Source organism: Glycine soja, chromosome 18, assembly GCF_004193775.1.
Source record: "Glycine soja cultivar W05 chromosome 18, ASM419377v2, whole genome shotgun sequence".
NCBI classification, from domain to species: Eukaryota; Viridiplantae; Streptophyta; class Magnoliopsida; order Fabales; family Fabaceae; genus Glycine; species Glycine soja.
In genome coordinates, this window is record NC_041019.1 from 33,201,193 (window position 1) to 33,207,831 (window position 6,639).

Sequence of the window (6,639 nt, forward strand, 5' to 3'; positions counted from 1 at the left end):
CCATGATAGATGTCGGAGTTTTGATTCGCACTAGATTTTATTTCACTTTAGTAAAACATGGGATCAAGTCAAAAGCCTTCGCTTAAAAAGAGGTTTTATCAAGTCAAAATCAAGAGCTTAGAGGTCACCAGTTTACGAAAGTTGGGGCAATTAATGGGTCAACTTCAACAGCAAGCCTTCCGCAAAGCCTATGGTAAGATTTGGGACCTAGCTAAGGTAGAAGTCTCCATGGAACCGATTGCATCCCTTTCCCAGTATTATGACCAGCCCCTAAGGTGCTTCACATTCGAGGACTTCCAGCTAGTGCTGACTGTGAAAGAGTTTAAAGAAATCCTGGGATGCCCACTGGGCGGAAGGAAGCCATATCTTTTCTCTGGGTTCTATCCCTCCACGACAAGAGTTGCCAAGGTAGTGAAAATCTCAGCACAAGAGTTGAACCAGGTAAAGCAAAACAGAAATGGAGTAGTCGGAGTACCAAGGAAGTGTTTGGAGGAAAGGGCAAAGGCCTTGGAAAATCAAGGCGAATGGGCTTTCTTTTATTGACATCTTGGCGTTTTTGATCTTTGGAGTTGTCCTCTTTCCGAATATGGAAGGGTTAGTGGACCTAGCAGCGATTGACGCTTTCCTCGCCTTTCATCATGGCAAGGAAAGCCCGATCGTCGCCATTTTGGCCATGTATGACACGTTCGACCGGGGATGTGAAAAGAGCAGCGCAAGAATTGTTTGTTGTGCACTGGCTCTCTATGTGTGGCTGGTTTCACACCTTTTTTCTCCAAGAAGGTAGGCCCGTCTATCCGCTACAAGGTCACCGCTCGTGCGTCGAAAAGGGAAAGGGTAATTGATTCATTGCACCAAGAGACAACAATGTGGACGGACCGATTTGCTCTTACTTTGAACAGGAGTCAAGAACTTCCCCCATTGCTAGCCAAGGCCAAAGCAGTGGCGGACACCTACTCCGCCCCCGAGGAGATCCACGGACTTCTCAGCTATTGTCAGCATATGATAGACTTAATGGACCATATAATTGGAAACCACTAGGAAGTTTGTATTGTCGCTCAGATCTTGACTAGTTATAACTTTTTGAAAAAAATGAGTTTATCCCACGTTTTTACTCCAAAAATCAGTGCGAATCAAGTCACTCCCACATTTTATCTCTAGCATGCATTGTATGTTGGTCTCGTCCTTTGTCACGGGAAGCCGGAAGGTCCATATCACCTTCTTAATTGTACACATGGGGCACTGCGCCCCCAAATGCGCAAGTAAGAAGAGATAATTTTCCGGGCTCTCGTGTCCGTAAAATGCATTCATATCATGCATCGCATAAGCATCTCTTCATAATATCATAATGAACATATCGTTCCTGCATTTGTCCGTTATCATATTCCAGCCTCACATTTTGCATGAGTCATTGCATCATCATATGCGTTCAACATACTTTTTGTTTGCTCATACATGATCCTTGTATTTTCCTCTACAAAACAAAAACAAAAAAAAAGGGAAGTACGAAAATTCACGCTGCATTCTTAGTTGCATATATTCGGTACCATGAGCCAACCATGTTGGGATCATAAACCCATTTCACTTAAAAACAAAATGATTGAACATGGTACCTGATGCATGTTTAACTAAGAAAGGGTGTTTCTTCGGGCATCTCAATCTCATAATTACATTTTCCATGCATAGCATGCATATTCTCGAGTCTTTCATCCCTATGAAACGTTGTTGAAGTATTGGCGATCAGAATTGCCATTCCTTGGATTATAGGGTTGAACCAAGCTCATGCTTTTATAAAAAGGTTCATCAAGTCAAAATATGGAAGTAACCGTCTTGCAAAATTGGGGCAAAAGATGAATCGAGTCACATCACTGCTTCGTCTACTGCCAAACATATTTAGGATTGTTGATGTCCTTGTTACTTCCATTTTCACCTTGACAAAGATGTCATGGACCATGTTGAAAATCTAAATTGATTCAACCCCATATCCTGCGTAAAAATTTGCAATCTTCAACTGTACATCATTCGCATACATCCATGCTTTTCATTGGTTGCATTGCTCATTGCATTCTTTCCTTGAAAAATAAAATAAAATAAAATAAAATGAACTTAATCATTGTTATCAAAAAGAAAAGGACACGCTTTACGGCACCCTTACCGGACTCGTGCTAGAGCTAGAGTAATGGGTGAAGCAGAGGAGGTGCAAGAGAAGATGAAGGCCGACATGGAGGCCATGAAAGAGCAAATGGCCACAATGATGGAGGCCATGATGAGCATGAAGAAGATAATGGAAGCCAATGCGGTTATAGTTGCCGCTACTAGCGCTGTCGCTAAGGTGAACCCGATGCTCCCATCTGGCCTCAAGCAAATGAATCATCCAACCTCAAATATGGTAGGCAAAGATTTGGGAAGTACGGATGACCCCATGATGTGCAAATTCAAAACAAGCACGCCTTCCCGCCATATGGTTTGCCTCCCAAACTATACACCACCCAATGTGGTGTACATTCCCAATGAGGATGTCAATAACTCCACTCCCATACTCATTAAGAGCCAACAACCTCAATCTGATCATGCACATGTCTCTCGACGCATGGAGGAGACACATGAAATTCCCCACCACGATCTAGCCAACTTCGAGCCTTGCCTCGGATATGCTGCTGAAGGGCAAGCAGTTGGTGGTATACCCCTACAAAACACTTTGGAGGGCCCTCAATATCATCCACAACCACAACCCTCACGTTCCACAGCGGTTAAAAACCCTCATGACTATGGCAGGAATGGGAAAGTTGGATCATCTAGAGGAAAGGCTCAGGGCCATTGAAGGAGGTAAAGATTATGCCTTTGCTAACCTAAAAGAGTTGTTCCTAGTACCCAATATCATCACCCCTCCCAAGTTCAAGGTGCTGGACTTTGACAAGTACAAGGGGACTACTTGTCCCAAGAACCATCTAAAGATGTATTGTCAGAAGATGGGGGAATACGCAAAAGATGAGGAATTGTTGATACATTCCTTCCATGAAAGTCTTACTGGGGTAGCTGTTACCTGGTACACTAACTTGGAACCTTCCCGAGTCCATTCTTGGAAGGACCTAATGGTTGCCTTTGTTAGGCAGTATTAGTACAATTTTGATATGGTTCTGGATAGGATGCAACTACAGAACATTTGCAAAAAGGGGGACGGATCTTTCAAAGAACACGCCCAAAAGGTGGAGGGATCTGGCGGCCCAAGTGGTACCCCCAATGATGGAAAGGGAGACGATAATCGTGATGGTAGACACATTATCGATACTCTACTATGAAAAGATGGTGGGCTACGCACCCTCAAAGCTTTGCGGATTTGGTCTTCGCCAGTGAAAGGATCGAAGTGGATCTGAAAAGAGGCAAATTTAATCATCCTGCTTAGACGAATGAGAAAACTGGGGCAAATAAAGAGGGTGAGGATGAGGGAGAAACCCATGCTGTGACTGCCATTCCTATACGGCCAAGTTTCCCACCAAACCCAACAATGTCATTACTCAGTCAATAACAAACCACCTCCTTACCCACCACCCAGTTATCCACAAAGGCCATCCCTAAATCAACCACAAAGCCTGTCTACCGCACTTCCAATGACGAAGACCACCTTTAGCACAAACCAAAAAAAACACCAACAAAAAGGAATTTTGCAGCAAAAAGCCTGTAGGGTTCACCCCAAATTCCGTTGTCATATGCTAAACTTGATCCCATATCCACTCAATAATTCAATGGTAGCCATAACCCCAACCAAGGTTCCTCAACCTCCATTTTTCTGAGGATACGACTCGAACGCAACGTGTGCTTATCATGGAGGAGCCCCGGGGCATTCCATTGAGCATTGTATGACCCCGAAGCATAAAGTGTGAAGTCTAATTGATACGGGCTGGCTGAAATTTGAGGAGAATCGCTTGTTGAATCCTAACATTGAGAAGCAACACCATACATGGGGCAATTCTGGAAGCTGTTGTTATGACTCATCAGGATTTTCAAGTTTATGCCATAAACCACAGTTACAATGCTAAATGATATGGATAAAATGGACATCCTCTCACGAACACATCTTTGCTTATTCAACTTCCACCGGAATGTGAGTGTAAGCCATGGGTCTGTTTGCTCAAGCAACCTGCGCTCCTGAGTGTTGACTTCCAAGACCGTTCAATCAGAGATTACTCATCTTGCACGTTGGTGGGGGTGTCGTAAAACGACGAGTAAAGTAAAAAAAAAAAAAAGAGGGGGCATTTGATTGACTGTGTTTTCAAGTAAAAATATAGACGTTCATGTGACCTCATTTTATCATTCCAGAAAGTTTGTCTTCTTAGAGAAGCGAGTTGTCAAGAATAGGATGTTGGACAAATGGCCTCAGTTATCTTAAGAAAGGGGGGGTTGAATTAAGATGCAAAGACTATTCCCCAATTGAACTATCACTCTTTCTTTTTGGATTAACAATGCACCCTTAACATGAATTACTCAAAAGACAAATCAAAATAAACTTCTTTAAAGCAAAAGATAAATAGCAATAAAAGAATTTTAAAGGAAGAGAGGAATGCAAACTTGATTTATACTGGTTCGGCCACTTCCCGCGCCTACGTCCAGTCCTCAAGAAACCCACTTGAGATTTTCCACTCTCTTTGTAAAACTCCTTTTACAAAGTCTGAACCACACAGGGACAACCCTTCCCTTGTGTTCAAGAATCCTCTACAATAAGAGACTCTCAGTCTCTTAATCCCTTTTCAGAAGTAAGAAGAAGAGAAGAAGAAATCTCTCTTAAAAGGGATAGATTGTACAATGAAGACCAATCAAAATTCCTTATTGAATATGCAAGTGGTTGACCAAGGAATCTTTTTAAGAGGATAAGACAGTTCAGTTCAGAAAAACTCTTAATCTTTTGAGAGGATAAACTTTGTGGGCAATGAAAACTCTCTTTAAATTCGTGTTTCCAAGTCACCTTTGATGGCCATTCATAAACCATTTGAATAGATGTGACTCTTGGAAATTATTTTCTGAAAATCTCCTCTGGTAATCGATTACAAGACTTGTGTAATAGATCACAGGCTTTAAAATTTGAATAAATTGCTGGTAATCAATTACCATCCATGTGTAATCGATTACACATTATAAATTTTGAATTCAAATTTCTAGTGACTGTTATAAACATTTTCAGCTGCTGGTAATCGATTACCGGAGAGCAAATCTCAATTTGAAATGATAGAATTCTTTGGTCAAACCTTTTGTTTTTCAATTTGGAAACTTCTTCCAAAAGATTCTAGAAATCAACTTGATCATATATCTTGACTTTCTTGGATTCTTGTCTTGAATAAAACTTGGAAGCACTTGATCCTTTGGCATCATCAAAACATCAAAACATCTTGCTTCTACATAGGAGTCATTTGACTTAATCCATCAACTAAAAAAAATCCTTCAACTATTTCTCGTCCTTGGAAAATTCTTTTTGCAAGAATCAACTGCTTCTTTCATTCTTCCTCACTACGAGGTCGTGAAAACAAGACAACACTTGGTACCTCTAAGCCCTACACTGGGGCAACGAAAGGCACCATGCAAAAACCTCAAGCGAACCTAGGGGCAGATTAGAAGTTCTCACCCAATAGGTTCCCTCCTACAAGGTCATGACGAAAGGCAACGATTGGTACCTCAAAGCCTTACACTGGGGCAATGAGGGGCACCGTGCATGAGCCTCAAGTGAACATAGGGGCCGATCAAAAGTTCACACCCGTCGATGTTTTTAAACAAGAAAAAAAAAAGGAGACAAGCCCTGGAATTTCAATAGATTGATTAATTATCAAACGAATCCATTCCCGTCACTCCAAAACGGTCAAGTGACTAAATCAAACAGAACATACACTCTGAGGGAGTTCCCAGAGAGATTTGCAAAAAGATAGGATAAGGTCGCATGAATTATCACCTCTTTCAAAAGGACAGTCAATCTATGTTTTCCAAAAAAATTAAATCAAAATCAAAATCACAAAATAGGGAAAGAATGCCATGAACATTGTACAACTTTCCATTACATTGCATTGTTTCATATAAAGTCCGCATTTACCCAAATTTCACAACAAAGGTTGCATGCATTTGCATCCCTCAAAATCATGTTAACTGCATAGATTCCCTACATCTAAATGTCCAAATCTTTTGAATTTGGGATGACCGGCTCTCTCGATGAGTCGATCTCTTGCTTTCTCATAAGGATGGACCCTCGGGTACTAGTACCCCGGTCTTCAGAGGACTACACGTCCTCGCCAACAGAGGGCTGCACGCCCTCACCTTAAGAGGACTGTGTGTCCTCACTTTTAGAGGACTGCATGTCCTCACCTTCAGAGGGCTACACGCCCTCGCCATCAGAGGGCTACACGCCCTCACCTTTAGAGGACCACACGTCCTCACCTTCAGAGGGCTACACGCCCTCGCCATCAGAGGACTGCATGTCCTCACCTTCGTAGGGCTACACGCCCTCACCTTTAGAGGACTACACGTCCTTGCCAACAGAGGGCTACACGCCCTCACCTTTAGAGGACTACACGTCCTCGCCAACAGAGGGCTGCACGCCCTCACCTTGAGAGGACTACACGCCCTCACCTCCAGAGGACTATACATCCTCGCCTTGAGAGGGTT